The sequence below is a fragment of the Patagioenas fasciata genome, chromosome Z (assembly GCF_037038585.1).
Source record: "Patagioenas fasciata isolate bPatFas1 chromosome Z, bPatFas1.hap1, whole genome shotgun sequence".
Taxonomy (NCBI): Eukaryota; Metazoa; Chordata; class Aves; order Columbiformes; family Columbidae; genus Patagioenas; species Patagioenas fasciata.
Window position 1 is genome coordinate 69,963,808 of NC_092560.1, and position 17,569 is coordinate 69,981,376.

General features: G+C 39.2%; 1 protein-coding gene across 3 annotated transcripts in view; it reads left to right on the forward strand.

The window, feature by feature from the left end:
• Positions 1-17,569, forward strand: part of CERT1 (ceramide transporter 1) — an 84,269-nt gene that overhangs the window by 4,530 nt on the left and 62,170 nt on the right. The window lies entirely within an intron of this gene.

Below are 17,569 nucleotides of genomic sequence, written 5' to 3' on the forward strand. Positions count from 1 at the left end.
GCTAATTCATTATTGCCAGCTTTGCATATTTGTAGGCTCATGTCTGGTGAAAGCAAACATAGGTATGGCAAATTCTATTAGGTGATGTGTTATGAAAGTTAATGGTATCAGTGGAAGACTGTGGAGCAGGGCAAGGACTTCCTAATAAGAAAACAAGCTGTTCTCATTTGCGGCTGCAGTGAGCAGCTTTTTATCTGTTCTGTTAGAGGTGTCTCTGGTTAGGGATACTGTTTGCCTCTGGAGGCTGTAAACTTTTTCCAGGGGTCAGCCTAAGAACCTGCACCAGCTTCCCAAAAGAGGTACCATCCGTCACAGTCTTTACACTTTGCACTAGAGAAAAAGGGTAGTGGTCACAGAATCAACAGAATGTAAGGAGTTAGAAGGGATGTTGAAAGATCATCTAGCCCAATCCCCCCACCAGAGCAGGAACACCTAGATGAGGCTACACAGGAATGCATCCAGGTGGGTTTTGAATGTCCAGAGAAGGAGACTCCACAGCCTCTCTGGGCAGCCCGTTCCAGTGTCTGTCACCCTCACTGTGAAGAAGTTTCTTCTCAAATTTAAATGGAACCTCCTGTGTTCCAATTTGTACCCATTGCCCCTTGTCCTATTGTTGTTTCTCACTGAGAAGAGCCTGGCTCCATCCTTGTGACATTTAGCCTTTACATATTTATAAACATTGAGTCACCCCTCAGTCTCCTTCTCCAGGCTAAAGAGCCCCAGCTCCCTTAGCCTTTCCTCATAAGGGAGATGCTCCACTGCCTTAATCATCTTCGTGGCCCTGCGCTGGACTCTCTCCAGCAGTTCCCTGTCCTTCTGGAACTGAGGGACCCAGAACTGGACACAATATTCCAGGTGTGGTCTCACCAGGGCAGAGTAGAAGGGGAAGGAGAACCTCTCTGGACCTACTAACCACCCCCCTTCTAATGCACCCCAGGATGCCATTGGCCTTCCTGGCCACAAGGGCACAGTGGTGGCTCATGGTCATCCTGCTGTCCACCAGGACCCCCAGGTCCCTTTCCCCTATGCTGCTCTCCAACAGGTTGTTCCCCAGCTTATACTGGAACCTGGGGTTGTTCCTGCCCAGATGCAAGACTGTGCACTTGTCCGTGTTATATTTCATTAAATTGTTTCCTGCCCAACTCTCCAGCCTGTCCAGGTCTCTGGATGGCAGCACAGCCTTCTGGCATGTCAGCCACTCCTCCCAGCATGGTATCATCAACAAACCTGCTGACAGTGCACTCTGTTCCCTCATGCAAGTCATTGATTAATACATTGAATGGTACTGGTCCCAGTAGCGACCCTTGAGGCACTCCACTAGACACAGGGCTCCAACTAGACTCTGTCCCACTGACCGCAACTCTCCGGCTTCTTTCCTTCAGCCAGTTCAGTCCACCTCACTACCCCATCATCCAGACTGCACTTGCTCAGTTTAGCTGTGAGGATGCTGTGGGAGGCTGTCAAATGCTTTAGTGAAATCAAGATAGACCACATCCACCGCTCTGCCATCATCTATCCACCAGTCCTTTGACTGTGTTTTCTGAACATGACTCCAGAACATTTCCAAGAGAAAATGTTCTACCGCGTGCTTCCTCCTCTGAAGTTGTTATTTTTGCTGTTTTCGTTTAATGCTAAAAGATCTAGTATTACACTGGTAAGAATAAAGAGCCTACATATAAATGACATTTCAAAGATGAGTTTGCCTTAGAAGATAAAAATCTGCTTTTTGTGGCTTTCAGAATTGTGATGTGTATTAATTATGACTAATGCTTGCCAAAAAGCATGCTGTAGCTATTCTACGTTACTGTTAAATAGTCAGTCCAGTTATGTGATTTAGGCAAAAAATAGCTGGACTCCTATGTAGCACACAAGTTTTTAGAATACTAGTGTTAAATCTTACTGTTTATGTTCTTGTTGTTCAACAATTTTTTTTTCAAACTGAATTAAGGATGACAAATTAGAAGTTTTCTTTCTTAATAATGTTCGACTTGCAAATAGAATTTTATTAAGCACAACTTGGTTTGAGTACATCAATTGTATGCACATGTGTGACAGGTATTGCAGTCGTCTAAATATTAAAACAGATCACCTAATTTCTTTTAAAACTATTTCTTAAGCTTCTTAAACTTTTAAACCTTGCTCAGGATTTGACTTACTCAGGAAAATGCAGTGCACAACAGCTGTCTCTAGGAGCTCTAAATTAAAGTGTGTTTTTGTCAGCCTGTAGTAGTAGCAGCCTCTAATCAGGACTTACGAAAAGGTCTCAAGTTCCCTAGCAAGAGGCTTAACATGCCAACTAGGCAGAGACACAGGGAGGTGGTGGCAAGGAAGTGGGTCAAGGGACGTCTGGAAGCATCCTGTAGAGCACATCGCAGCAGCCTGAATTCCCGTTGTGGTTGCAGAGTGAGAGATTATAGTGGTGCTGCTGTTGCTGCTGGAATTTTTTGGTACAATGCACTTTGTGAAGGGAAGTTGGCATGCTTATCTTCTGACTAGGAAGTGCATAACTACTGGAACTTCTTACAGGTTTTTTTTTTTTTTTCCCTCTTCTATTTGGCACTTGTTACATCTGGTAATTTGGAGTTGAATTGTTGCAATTTTTTTTAGGTTCTTGAGCTTCTCAAGTACATTGAGAAAGAAACTGTATACAGAGTTGAAGAAAGGAAAAAAGGTGTCACAGTTCTAAAAGCTTACCTGATACTTTGTTGTTCCAGTTTTCCTTGTGCTTTGTAATGTTATTTGGCAGCTCAGCTGCTTGATTGTGGTTTGAGATGGCATCTCTGAAACACAGTAAACTCTTAATTATTTCTAGCTGTAGTTCAAGTGATTATTGTGTAAGTATTAAAGGTTCAGGAGTAGTATTGGATTATTTCATGTCTCTAGGATATGGAAGTATACTTTTTAAACTATCATGATTATTCTCTCTAATTTTTCAGAAGCTATTCTAAGCCAGAGTACTTCTGGTTTGGTAGTTGTTTGATAGCAAATTGAATATTTTTTTAAAATATGTTTTCAATAGCAAATTAATTATGCTTGAAGATAAATGTTTAAATATTCTTCCGGAAGTAAGCAGTTAATCTTTACTTTCATGTCCTTGTAATGTCTTACTAGCTAAGCTTACAAACATATTTAAACCTGTTGAAGAAAACCGATAGCTGATAAAATAAATGTTAAGACGATAATGTGTGAAAACTACTTTTGCTAGCAGTGGAACTTAACTCTTTACTATATGTTTTGTGATTACTTTGGTAGAGAGAGGAAGACAGGTTTCTGACTGGCTTAATGTTCAATAGCACTGATTTCATGTAGTTGGGATCTTAATTTTGAATATTTTTCAGCAAGCTTTTGTTATACTGTAAATTTAGTTTTGTTTGACCTTACTGATCCAGAACTGGGCATAGTAACTACCTAGCTCCTAACCTGGTCTATGTCAATAAATTTTCTTTCAGGACAAAGCAGAATGATTGGAATTGGATGGTGTTGATGGCTATAGTATTTCCTTTTAGGGAAAGATGACTGGATTTTCATGAGGCTTTCTTTTAGGCCCTCAAATTAGGAATGCTTGTTTGGATTCAACAGGGAATGTAATGATTTTCTGTGTGTAATTAACGCTACTAGTGCTATAGGATGCCCACATAGTCTTACAACAATGAAGATCAGCCCAATGATAAGTCATAGTACTAGCTGAGACGTGAATGTTGTATTCAGAAAGCCACGGTTGCTTCTGCTCTTATTGTGTTGTTCCTGTCACATTTGGCAGAGATTGATAAGCAGCTAATTCTACAGGGATACTTTGTAAGACAGTCATCTCTCTCTGTTAATTTAATGCGAAGAAGACTTGTTAAATTATCTTGTTAAAATAGTTTCTTCAGGTATTTCAAGTGTAGAATTATAATGTCATCCCTCCAAAACAGGTAGATTGCTGTGACAATAGTATTTAATTGAATGAAAATGATGTGGTCTGGCCGGACTACTTGCTATAATAACCACTGGGACTGAAGAGAGCTGATTTTTCTGGAATAGAGACCTAAAGGATGAGTATTTATTGTATAGTAATTGGATAAGATCAAGGAATGAACTGCCAGGAACTGGGCATGTGAATTAAGTTATGGGGAGATGGGGAGGACAGTGAAAGTCAATACATGATGCTGAGTTGCTCTTAGGCAAAACACCTTCAAAGTGTTTAATTACTTATAACAGGGTGGAGACTTAAACTCAAGTTAAAACCTCTGCTATGTGGTCCAGGGATGAGCAGAAATTATGCATATAATGGAAAGTTTATATATACACAAATTTAAGCTTTGTTACATTTATCCAGCCTGAATGTCCCAAATTACTGCTGTAGTTGGTTCTCAGAGTCAAATGGTATTTATGAAATATACCCTTCCTTACAGTAAAGCTTTGTAGTTCTTTCGTTTCCTAAAGTCAGTCTTCTGTGTACAGGATTAGGGGTGGATGTTTCTGGCAGTCCTATAGTGGTGGATCTGTGGGATTCAGCTTTGGAGTTGGAAGGTCTAGGGTCTGTCACTAAAAGAACAAACAAATGTTCTTTGAAGATGGAAGTCCAGCTTCCAAAATGACCTTAAAGCTTGTATTGTCTTGATTACTGTGTCTGTTCTCATAGTGCAATCACTGCTTTTGTACAGAATGACTTGCAGTAACTCATGCAGTCACAGCATGATATATCAAACATAACATGGTATGCACAGAATAACTTAATCTGGAAGCGAATTCTCAAGGTCTACTATGCCCCCTTGCTTCAGGCAGTCTCACGGAAAGGCCAGCACTAGTTTAATCCTGGTAGTAATTTATATTAATAGATTTTCAAACCTCTTTACAAAGTCTTGACAACAAAGTGTGTATATCACAAGTTCCAGGGTTTTTCCAGAAAGGATTTCATTGGTCAGGATAGTTCTTCTGTAGGGATCCCTATGGGGGATCTTGAAAAATGCTTAGAGAAATGTCGTGTTTGATAAATTTTAAGAATGCTTAAAGTTAGCCATGTGTTTGTCACTGGAGATGACTATACAGGAAGAGTTCCAAATCTTATGTTCCAACCTAACCTTCAGGTTTTCCTTCAGATAGGATGCATATTTGCCATGTTGTTCTAATCCAGTGGTTGGTCTCCATCTTCCTTTCTGTGTGTATTACTGATGTAGAAAATCTTCTTGATTTCTGATTTGGTAGCTTAAACAAGATGCAATGATTTACTTTTGTTTGGTTATACTGTGATGATGCATACTCATGTCAAAATCTTAATGGAAACATGTTATTGGTTATTAGTCTTCTTTTAGGACACTCTGTGTTGTAAAGAGATGTTTAGACAGTTCTGTGGCAATGCCTGGACCAGGACTTAGCAATAAATTCAGTTTGCATGATGGAGATAATTTCAGTAAGATAGGTTGTGTGGCATTTTTTGTTGGTATGTTGTTGTTGTTTTCTTTGTGTGTGTGTTTTTTTCTTTTTTTTTTTATTTCCAGAAACAGTAATTAGGAAGCACTGTTGCTTAATGAAGGCAGTAATGCCCTTTTATATTAATTTACAAGTTACAAGCCATTCTTCTTTAGAATGGACTACTGAAAGGGTGGATTTCTTGAATATCTGTTGTGAGTATCTGGAGCTCAGGACAGGCAAGAAGATAGAAGACTGAAGTCTACCTGAGAGAGATGCTCACTGCATTGTGGCGATTAGAAACGATGCACACCAGGACACAAAGAAAGATTCACGCACAGACAGGGATCTTGTCCAGGAAGGAGCGCAGAGCCGGGCAGAGCAGAGAGCTAAGCCAGCCTGGGGCCTTTTTTATTAGTCAGTGGCAATTTATAGGATTTACAGATGTGGACCTGGACTAACATGTTACATAAGATGTTTTTCCAATAATTGTTATTAAAAACACACCACACTGATGTTATCTTTGTTTCAGTTACATTCCCACTCATTCACAGACCAGGCCCAAGGACATTCACACATCATACATATGGGGACAGTTTTCTGACCTGAGATATCATTCTCACTGGCCTGGGCTATCACTTCTTACACTCATAAAGATCATACTTCTGTATAATCCGTCCATGGCCCTTCAGCTCGAACTGCTGTTCCCACACTGCATTATTTTTTTTCCTAATTAACAAAAAGTTGCTTTTGTGAAGAACTTAATAAATATTCATGTTATAAATTAGAGCTGGTATAAATGTATTAGTTCCAGTTTACAAAAAGTGCAAGAAAGTATGTACATGAAAGAGCCATGACGGTTTCCAATTTTAAGCTTCTTGTTTCTTTATACTTGATCTGGAGAAAAAATGAAATGGTTCTTTCCAGTAATCAACCACCAATAATAAAAAATGTACCCACTTTAAAAAGATACCATTAGTTCAACAGCCATTGTTACTCAGTCTAGCAGTACTTCTTGTTTATTTATAGTATGACACTGACCACCGTTAATAATTAGGCACTTGCGAGAGGAAGTACAGATTGACAAGTTAACAGAGGATGCTTTATGCATACGTCAACTTACACAGATGTGGAAGCTTCCTATGAGAACCTTTTTCACAGAAGCCTTAAACTCTGGAAGTATCGAAGTTTTAGAATAATGCCGTGGATTTTTAGTTGAAGGAAATGTCAGTGCTAGGCAAATATTCTTAGTATTGTTTATAACACTTTTAGCATGAAGAATCAAGTCTTGCAAAATAGACTTTCAAAAATTTACCTGGACATTAACAGTGTATTGTCATGTTTATTTTCGATTTTATAAAATGTGAAATGTAACAGTATTTCAGAAGCAATTGGAATGGAAGTGTATAGAAGTGGGCCCACTTGGAGGACTAATGTGGGTTAACTTTGGATTTGCTTTTTTCTAGTTACTGCTCTGAACTTTGATCTTGCTAACAGACCTGCTTGTGATAAAAGAAAAACACATGTAATTGCGGCTTTTATCTGTTGATATGTTTGATCCACTCTGTTGCTAGTTGAGTGGGAACTGATAGCTTTTAGTTGGTGAAAGCTTTTATTAAAAAAGCTAAGCTATAAATACATGCCCTGGGCAGAAGCACCAGAGCAATGAATTTGTAATAACTGCTAATTTCATGGGGAAGATACTGTTTCCAGCTGTCTGGGATTGGAAAACAATCTGGCTTAGTATGAAGTGGTGAGCATTTAATTAAATAATTAATTTTTTGTAATTTGATGAAGTGCTTCCTTTGCCTTAATTGCTACTAAAAGAATGACCTGAGTGGACTAAGGTGTAGAATATAAGCCCTAACTAGGTAGGGGTTTATTTAGGACACAAGGTGGTTAGTACTTATAGGCTTTGTTGTGTGCCTTAAATAAGTAGCTAAATCCATAGTGGTGGAAAATCTTGACTAAATGGGAGAGAAATCTCAATGGATATCCTAGACAGAGGCAAGTGTGGTCAGGAGTGCGTACTCTGTGTGAAAGGCCCAAGGGGATTGTACTCTGGAGAGGAAATTGCCAAAGAGCAACAGGAGAGTGAGGGAGAAAAAGGGAACTGATGCCTAGGAGAAAACGACACTGTGATGGTGCTGATGCAATAGACACAAGTTGCTTGGAATATGGAATTCTCCTGGACAATTGTTTTTAGTGTTCACATCCTTTGTATAAATTTGTATATGTCTTTGAGTTATCTGAACCAGGAAAGAATGGGTGGATATTCAAAGTGAAAATGTCAGAACATTGTACTTATCAAAGTGGTGCAGAGTGCTTATATCCTTGGGAAGCAAAGAACAATTATTTAGTAGGGTGGAGAAATTCAAGATTTCTTCCGTAGTATGCACTGGGGAAATCAAGTCACAAGAGGAAGAATATGTATCCAGATCAGCTCAGATTGGATATTGGGAAGTCTTTCTTCACAGAAAGGTTTGTGAAGCAGTGGAACAGGCTGCCCAGGGAAGTGGTGGAGTCACTGTCCCTGGAGGTGTTTAAAAGAGTTATAGATGACGCTCTTAGGAACATGGTTTAGTGCTAGAGTTAGGTTATGGTTGTACTTGATGACGTGAAGGGTCTCTTCTAACCAAAATAATTCTATTAGACTGTTCTTCATATTATGATGAATAATTCCATAATGATTAAGATAGGAAAAAAAAATCAGTAATGTGTATTAGCTAAATATTTTAGGATTACTTAATATTGCTGAAGAATTCTGCTTTAATACATTAATATAATGATGTGTTACCACACACTTGAAATTATCTCTGTTAACTTTTTTATCGATTAGAACATCATTTCCTCACTTGATTTTTTTTTTTTAAACTATTTTTTATTAAGAGAATGAATTAAGTCTTAACAGTGTTCATGATTTGACATCCACTTGAGGATCAAAATTCCTGCCCCTGGTTTACATCAGAGCATTTTCATGCTGTCGAGTGCTTCTCATGGATTCTATACGAAGCCTTAAATAATTTCAGTGTTTGCATTTGGTGTTAAAGCTGTGGATTTATATCTGAGCAAATTCTTCTGTGTTATTAGTAGTCCTTATTCTTGCTAAATCTCTATTTCTGTGCATCTTCATAAGAGTGATTTATAGTTGATTTATTGTTTGTGGATACAGTTGGTTCATAAGTCACCCCCCTCCAGGGTTGTACTGTTGAGCAACAAGTTCTGCTAGGCAACCTGCTGCAATCTGATCTGTCTTATGATAGCTGTTAATGACATTTTTAACATCTGTATTGAAGACTTGTACAATACCAGTCCTCACTTTCTGATATGCATTCTTCAGATGCCAAGTAAAAATGTTGGAATAGTTTTTTTTAATTTTATCTACTAATATGCAGCTCCATGAGACCACCTCCTGTTTTGCAGCCTTGAAAAGTTGCTAAATTATCAGCCTTTCACTTCTGTTCATACAGTCAGAATAGTTCTTCACAGATGACTATTGAGTGTTTTTTCTGCTTCTCCCATTTCATCTTTTTGCCCCCTCCTTCAGGCATACACTTCAGTTGCTGTTTTTGCAATGTGTCTCATGAATTCTATCCCTGTGAATCTAGGGTGCTCTGCTCTCTCTGCCAGCTCCATGTAGTGCTGCAAAGCATGGCTTTTAGTGTAGAGTATCTTCTCTGCATTTTGCTTCATGGCTTTCTTGTGAAAGCCATACTGTACTGTTGCCGCTGGGTTATGTACAGCTTCTGGGTCTTCCATGGCACACTGCAGTACATATTGTGATATACAACAAAGCTAATCTGTACACAAGTAGTGATTATAGGGGTCCAGCAGTGTGTATGTGATTCCTGCTCCTGTATTTGACTGTCCTATAAAAATAAACTTTTTAAAAAAGTTACGCACAGGGTTTCTGCATTCTCTAAAGTTGATCTGAAGTTGCCTTGCTTCCTACCTGATTAATAACTCTAGCTTCTTGCTGTGTATGATGGGATTCCTAATGAGTTGAAGTTGGTGGTTTTGAGTCAATTCTAAGCTGATGTTTTTCCAGGTGGTATAATTCTGATTTTTTTTTTTTTTTTTTTTTTTTTTTTTCCCCCTGGCTGATGCATGGTTTTGGCAGATAATGGACACATTTTGCTCTCAGTGGATACATGAGAAGCATCATATGTATCTTTCTGCAGGAGACTGGGTTCTCCAGTTCCCACCGAAGTGCAAACAGGCACGTTTCCATTTCCGGTATCTTGTATCCTGGAGTCAGTAACTGATAATTAACTCTAAAGGCAATTTGTTACAACTTTGATAAAGTTTAGCATTTTTCAGACTGTGTTCAAACAGGCAGGTCCATTAGTTATATCCTGGTATCTCATGGTCCATATCTGAATCTGTTAATACCTTATCACTAATCCATGGAGCTCTTACATAGGGTATCTACAGTCACTGGTAGATCACTTTAGGTGATGGCTGTGTGCACATGTTGTTTTACAGCTATTTCAGTCTTGCTCTCTTCTAATAACACAGTGACATTCCATGTCTTTGACCAAAGTTTAGCTGGTATTTCAAGTGCACTGGTATTATACTCTAGATCTTGCTGTTCTAAGTCATTGATTTTTCAGTAGGCAGTTTGGAATAGCATGTGTCAGAGGTGTGTTTACATCTAAACCAATACAGCATGACTCAATACTACATAGTAATTCCACATTATTAACATGGAAATAATTGGATAAAATAATAATAAACAGATTTGTTATTGTAAGACTATATGATAGCTGATTCCTCACAAAAAATCTGCAGATTATTTTTATATGATCATTACTTCTGAACTCCTTTGCCGGATATGCAGAAAGTCAGCTTGACCAGGTTTGTTCTTGAGAACTGTAGGTTTCAAGTTTTAAATGTGGTTTCACTGCTAATGTGACACATAAAGAATATGCTTGTTTCAGACTTAAAAAGGAAATTCTCAGATGGGAGAGCTTCTTTGCATTACTTCAAATTAAGCTGATTTTAAAGTTTGCATAGCATGCTAACAAGCTAATATTAAATTCTACATAGCATGCTTCTGCTTTCATAGGTGCAGTGGGCCTCCACTTTAGCTAGGGTTTGGAAAGATATTATTTAAAAGAAGTGTTAAAAGGCATTTGAAAGGCAAATATCTTAAGACCTGAAGTGAAATATTTGGGTAGTAGCAAAGAATGTAAAAATATTTAATAGGCTTTTATATTTTTAAGCCTATATTCTTGACCAGATTTTTCTATGTGTATGAATGTGCCATAATGAGAAAGTAATGTAGTAATGAGCAAACAGATGTCCCATGTTTTCCCAAGGATTAAAAGGATTATCAATATTTTGGTAGGCATAAAGCTGTGTTGTTTACTTGCTTGTTTGCAGTAAAAAAAAAAATGCAGCCAGGTGTTGTAAACAAAAGGTAGGTTCTTATTGCTTGAGAATAACAGCAAGGAAAGCAAGATATCTTAGTCTAATGTTTCTAGTAGGTTTTTCCTGGATTTTGCAATTCAGAAAGAGAGGCCAGAATTTTGTGTTCTGAATTTTGTCTGACCCTGATTTCTCAGGTTTGCGGATCTGCTTGGATTTTATTTTGAGGTGGGGTGGAGAATTATTACAAATAAAGTGAATTAGAACTTGCAACACCTCTTGCATTTTTGGTACATGTTTAATAAACCATACTATAAACAATGAAGCATAATGCTTTCTCTTAGTTGCTCCATTGGAGAGATAGATCTAGGATAGTTCATGATATTTAAAAAAAAAACTTGCAAAATTAATGACTTTATTTAGTAACTTCAGTGTTTATAGTTCTATAGCCAAGTGTCTTCAAAAATGACTTGTAGAGACAAAATGATATTGATGGACTTGTATAGTTTGCCTGGGAATGCATGGCAAGAGTGGGGTCTGCTGGCTGGCCTACCTGAGGAGGGGCTGGGCCACGCTGCCTTGCACCAGATGTGGCTGGTTCCAGCCGGCTCCAGCGGACCCTTTGCAGGGCACAACTGAGCCCCTCTGCCACTGTGAGATAAACATAGTTGAAGGGCAAAAGTGCTGCTCAGCTGTGTGTGAGGAAAAAGGGCAAGAAGCAGCCCTGCAAGTGCCGAGAGGGAGGAGGTTGTCCAGGTGCCCAGCAGGGATCTCCTGCAACCCCCTGAGGAGGGCACTGACTGGTAGGAGATGAACAGACCAGATGTCCATGCTGCAGTCTGTGGACAACCCTACCATAGCAGCTGGATATGACCTGAAGGAGGCTGCAGCCTGTGGAGAGCCCATGTATCCTGGAGAGCAGATGTATCCTGGAGGACTGCAGCCATGAAGATGATCCATGCTGAAGCAGGGGAGGAGTGTGAGGAGGGACTGGCAGAGCAAAAGCCCTGTGAACTGACTGCAGCCCTCCTTCCCCACCCCCATGTGTCTATGTTTTTAGTATTGTCTTTGTTTCTAACCATCCAACTCTGACTGGCAATAAATGAAACCAATTTTCATAGAATCATTTTGGTTGTAAGAGACCCATCAGATCATGGAGTCCAACCATAACCCAACTCTAGCACTAAACCATGTCCCTACGAACCTCATCTATATGTCTTTTAAACACCTCCAGGGATGGTGACTCCACCACTTCCCTGGGCAGCCTGTTCCAATGCCTGACAACCCTGTTGGTGAAGAAATTTTTCCTGATAGCCAATCTAAACCTCCCCTGCTGCTGCTTGAGGCCATTTCCTCTCATCCTAACACTTGCCACTTGGGAGAAAAGACCAACACCCTCCATGCTACATCTTCCTTTCAGGTAGCTGTAGAGAGCAATAAGGTCTCTGCTCAGCCTCCTTTTCTCCAGGCTAAACAGTCCCAGTTCCCTCAGCTGTTCCTCAGAAAACATGTTCACCAAATCAAGCCTGTTTTGGCCACGGTGGCAGTTGGTAAGTGATGTCCCTGTCTTTACCTCGACCCACTAACTTTTCATCTTGTATATTTTGCCTGGTACAGCTGAGGAGGAGTGAGAGAGTGACTGAGCAGGGGTGCTCGGTCAGCCAGGGTCACACCATCACAGTCATCTAGAGAATCATTGTAGACATAGCTTGTGATTCATGTGCTTGTTTGAAAGAATGAGAAAGGAGAAGGATTATTCCTAAACAGAGGGAGGATTTTGATGTATGTATTCAAACTTTGGGAGAGGAAGGAATTTCGGAAAATACAGTGATGGTGCTCATTCAGATGAAATAATGTCAAGGAAGAATACAAGGAGGAGCAGACCATTTGGAATAGCAATATTCAGCCTGTATTCTGAATAATGAGCAGTGACTCAAGAAAGAAGTATACTAACTACATTAAATGCTTCTCCTTAGTATCTAATAGGGCACAAGAGACCATGTTTTTAGACCTATCTTGTCTGGTAAAATTCTTGCCAAGCATAGTATTCATTGGTAAAACACATTTTTTGATTCACCTGATTGAGAGGATTCTTCCATTGATGATTTTAAATACTATTCATTATATGGAATACAACTTTAAAATAATCTCTGTAATACTTCATTTCACTATATTTTTCCATTCAATAGTTTTTCATAAGTTAACACGTTTTCAGCCATTTTAAATTTGGTAGGGAAGGGTTGTTCCTCTACAGTTTTGATCTGCAATGAATGAAATGTTTTAGAAAATTATTTTAAGATGTGCGCTTTTTGAAACTTGGTGGAGGTTTTTCACTTGCTTTTTTTCTTTTTCAGCTGAATAATCCCAGACTTTGCCAACTCTGTACTGGTTTTACATGGGAGCTGAAATACCATTTTCATGTGTACTTTTAAAATTATTTCCTTCAATCATACAGCACAAATCTTGAAGTAAACTTTTTACCTTTGGATTTTTGTTAGCATCCTAAGATTAGAACATATAGAAAGTGCTTATATAACTTTTCCTTCCTGGCATTAGATAGATTATTTTTTTAATTGCTTCCACAGGCTCACTTTGTGAACCTTACTTCTCAATAATGGCAGCGTTGTTCTTATTTTGATACATGCTGCTTACTGAAAGTGGTGAAGTGAAGCAGTTTTTTGTTGTTGTTTTAATTTTGATCTTGTTACTAGTTAACGTTGCTTTCACTGACTTCCCCTTTTTCAGTGGCATGAGATAAGCTGCTTTTTAAGGTCCTCAGCATCATGTTTCTACAGCTTATCATGTAAGATGTTACATCTTCACTTGTTTCACATGCAATAGTGTGTGTTTTCTGTTGCTTCCTAAATTATCAAATGTGTGTCTCTCCCATTTTCTGGTTTGCTGCCTCCTGTTGTGAGGAGGTTACCTTACTTATGTGTGAACAGAGTCCTCTCTTGAACTTCTGTCTGTTTCAGAAGTAATACCATCTTATAGATGCAGTTTAGCATATTCTCATAATTACTTGTCCTCCTCTATCCTCCCTTGTCCTATACATATTGTCCTGGAATGATCTCCTGGATTTCCTGTGGGAAACTAGAGAGGATAGAGAGGTTTTTGGCATTTGAATGAGTACATACAGGTCCAGGACCTATTGAATGACCTATGTGAACATATAGGCAGATTTGTAGATATTTTTAATGTCATAACTGCTCTGAACTCCTTTTTTTGTGGAGGGATTGTAGAATCATAGAATAGTTTGGGCTGGAAGGGACCTTCAAAGGTCATCTAGTCCAACACCCTGCAATGAGCAGTGACATATTCAAGTAGATCAGGTTGCTCAGGGCCGCATCCAGCCTGGCCTTGAATATTTCCAGGGATGAGGCATCTACCACCTCTCTGGGCAACCTGGGCCAGTGTTTCACCACCCTCATTGTAAAAAATTTCTTCCTCTTGTCGAGCCTGAATCTTCCCTCCTTCAGTTTAAAACCATTACCCCTTGTTCTATTGCAACAGGCCCTGCTAAGAAGTCTGTTCCCATACTTCTTGTAGGCCTCTTTTAAGTACTGAAAGACCACAGTAAGGTCTCCCTAGAGCCTTCTCGCCAGGCTGAACAACCCCAACTCTCTCAGCCTGTCCTCACAGGAGAGGTGTTCCATCCCTGTCATCATTTTTGTGACCTCCTCTGGCCCTTCTCCAACAGGTCCATGTCTTTTCTGTATTGAGGACTCCAGAGCTGGATGCAGGACTCCAGGTAAGGTCTCACCAGAGTGCAGTAGAGGGGCAGAATCACCTCCCTGACCTGTTGGTCCTGCTCTTTTTGATGCAGCCCAGATGGTTTTCTGGCTGCATGCACATATTGCAGCTCCTGTGCAATCAATCCATCATCCACCAGTACCCCCAAGTCCTTGTCCACAGGATTGCTCTCAATCCCTTCCTCCTGCAGCCTGTACTGATGGTAGTTTGTTCAGGTGCTGTATAAGTGGTGGATTTCAGGAAGTTGCAGAATGGTGCGAAGGGATGTATAGTCCTGAATTCCATAAAGGAGGCAGAAAAACTAATCCACAAACCAGTGGAGAAATTGTACCTTGTGTTGAATGAAAGTGACACTGTTCATGTGGGAATAGATTATATTCAACTCTGAGCTGGCAGCCACTGGTTATGTTGGCTTGCGTCTCATTTTCCAGGGTATAACTTTTCATGTCCGCTTTGATAAGAGGTATTTAGGTCGCAGTTGGTGAAGACTGTCTTCACAGATTTAAGACTTCTGAATGTGAAGATGCTTGCAGATAGACATCAGAGTTGCAAAGGGATGTTCCAGTGCTCTCTTGTCAGATGAAGCAAAAGACGAAATTCACTAACTCTAATTCTGAGTGGAAGACACGTGATCTTGGGTGGTTTGCCCGTATACAAATCCTACTTGCAAAAAAAAAAAAAAAAATTACATCAGTAGAATATATGCAAACCACTTTGTATTTATATAGGAAGAATAAACTTAAGTCAGTTTTACTTATATAAGACATTCAAAAACTGAGAATTAGCATTTTTTAATAGCTTTAGATGTTCTAATCTAAGGCATGTAAGTTTAGGCTATTTTTTTAAGAAAAAGCCTTCCCTTTGATTACGGAAGTTTTAATTCATTTTTTCAGTGAGGTACCTTTCGACCAATACCATCCTCAAGCCTACCTGGGAAAAATAATGGGAAGTTCTGCTAACTTGCTTTGAGTTGCACTAAGAGAAGTGGGGCAGACATCAGGTTTCATGTTTTAGCTTAAAGTTACTACTAAAGTCTTTGCTAAAAATTGAAAGCAAACTGATCATCAGAGGAATTCAGATTGGTCAAGTTTTTTCACTTAAGAGCAAACTTCTTCCCTTAAGACAACTTTCTAAGCCTAATTACGTAAATTAAAATGCATCACTTTACAAAATACCTGTTTTAAAGCAATGATTTATCTCAATTTTGCAATAGTTATGTTAGAGGGAACAAAACAGGTAGTACCTTAATATTTGCCTTCATTGTAGAATCACTCTTTTATTAACATAGTTTTCCTACAAGACTTTATAGCTGTGATAACTCAGTCCACAGAAAAGTAAATAATGTGGTGTTCTAGCAGGATGCATGAGAATAAGCATTGGAAGTTTTTGGAATCTGGCGTAAATATGACTGAAATTTTGAAATTGAGGAATTGCGTTAAGAAGCCAAACAGGTTTTTGCAGTTAACTGTGGGCAAAATCAATGTACAGCTATACAAAATTTTTCTTAATCTTCTGTGGAAAAAAGAATTACTTACTGGCATCACCAAAAAACCTGTGTCAAAGCTTCAGAGATAAATAGCTTTGTACTGCTGAATTAAGTAAGTACAATGGTTGTCTTCACTCAGTTAATATGTTATTATAATGCATAGCACAGGTGTATTTATAAATTGCAGTTATCTTCATAGCAGTATATAGTATTGTTTTGTTAATAACTGCAAACTGGTGGAGCTAGGCTAGATAACAGCCTTTGTCACATTTATTGTGTTGACATTTGTGTCTGAGAGAGAACTAGAGAGTGGTAGTTCTCATTTTCTGCGGGTGTCTGTTGCTTGTCTTGTGTCCTAGTGCTCTGCTTGGTATTTTCTTAATATGAAAAACTTTCAAAATTTTACAATGTGAACTGTAGATAAGTTTTAGTTCTGCAGTGGAAACAGCAGCACAAGTATGCTTCAGTAGGTGTGATGTGCAGATTCGAGCTGGATCTACTATGAATTGCCCCATCTTTCCTCTGTAGGGAAAAGAAGAAATACCATTTAGAGTACTGAGAGTGCAATCAAAAGTTTCTTTGTTCAAGTATTATTTTTCCCGTGGAGTACTCTTGAAGGTCCTGAAGTATATAGAAACACTTAAGCTTCCCTGTGTGATTTGCCGTAAGCACTTGAATCAGTGTTTTTCAAGCAGATACTGCTCTGAAGTTTATTTCATGAATACCTCAGGCTTGAGAGTTGTATAGCAGGAAGGATTTTGTGGCAGTGGGGTCAGCTATGACTCAGGAGACCTGAGCTGGTTATGAACTTCCTCAGCAACTGTAGCCAAGTAAATGTTTCTTCATGGTAACTGTTCTTGCTTGTTTAGCATTTAAGAGCTAGTATCAGTTGGTTTTATACAGAAAGATCTGGGACACTTGAATACTTGCAGTTGCCTCTTTTCCAAAAGGATTGTCTGCAGGTACCTTGGAGGGAAGCTTAGGAGCCAGACAGAGTGTTTGGGGATGCTGGAGGCATATTTCTTGCAGCATATTCTTGCATGGAATTGTGATTTAGGTGTGATTTGTTTTTGTTTGTTTTTTGTTTGGTTTGGGTTTTTTTTTGTGTGTGGTTTTTTTTTGTTTTGTTTGTGAGGTGTTTCTTTTTTTTAATACTGGCTCTGAAAGGAGGCCTTGGTGCACACACAGGCTGCCTCTGCCACACACTCTTAAAGTCTGCCCAGCTCACCTTTGAAAATGCTAGAAAGGTTTTCAGGTGCTCCCATTCACAGTGTCACGTCAGTCTGAGTTTGCTCTTGAGTGCCCTCTCAATTTATGTATATATGCTTCTTGAGGCTGCTGTGAAGTGGAGGTGTTAAGAAAAAGCAGCTGAAGTTCTCCAACCCGCTTTAGGTCCTGGGGTAGACAGTGAACTCCTGCTGGCTTCCTGCTTCCCTGTGTGATGAAAACATAACTCTTTATTGCCTTGTCTTGATTGTCAAAGGGCAGTAGGATATTGCTAGCGTCAGCACAGGTGCCTAGCTTGTTACAGATTAAAATCCCTATTTATCCTGTAGTGTTTTGTCACGC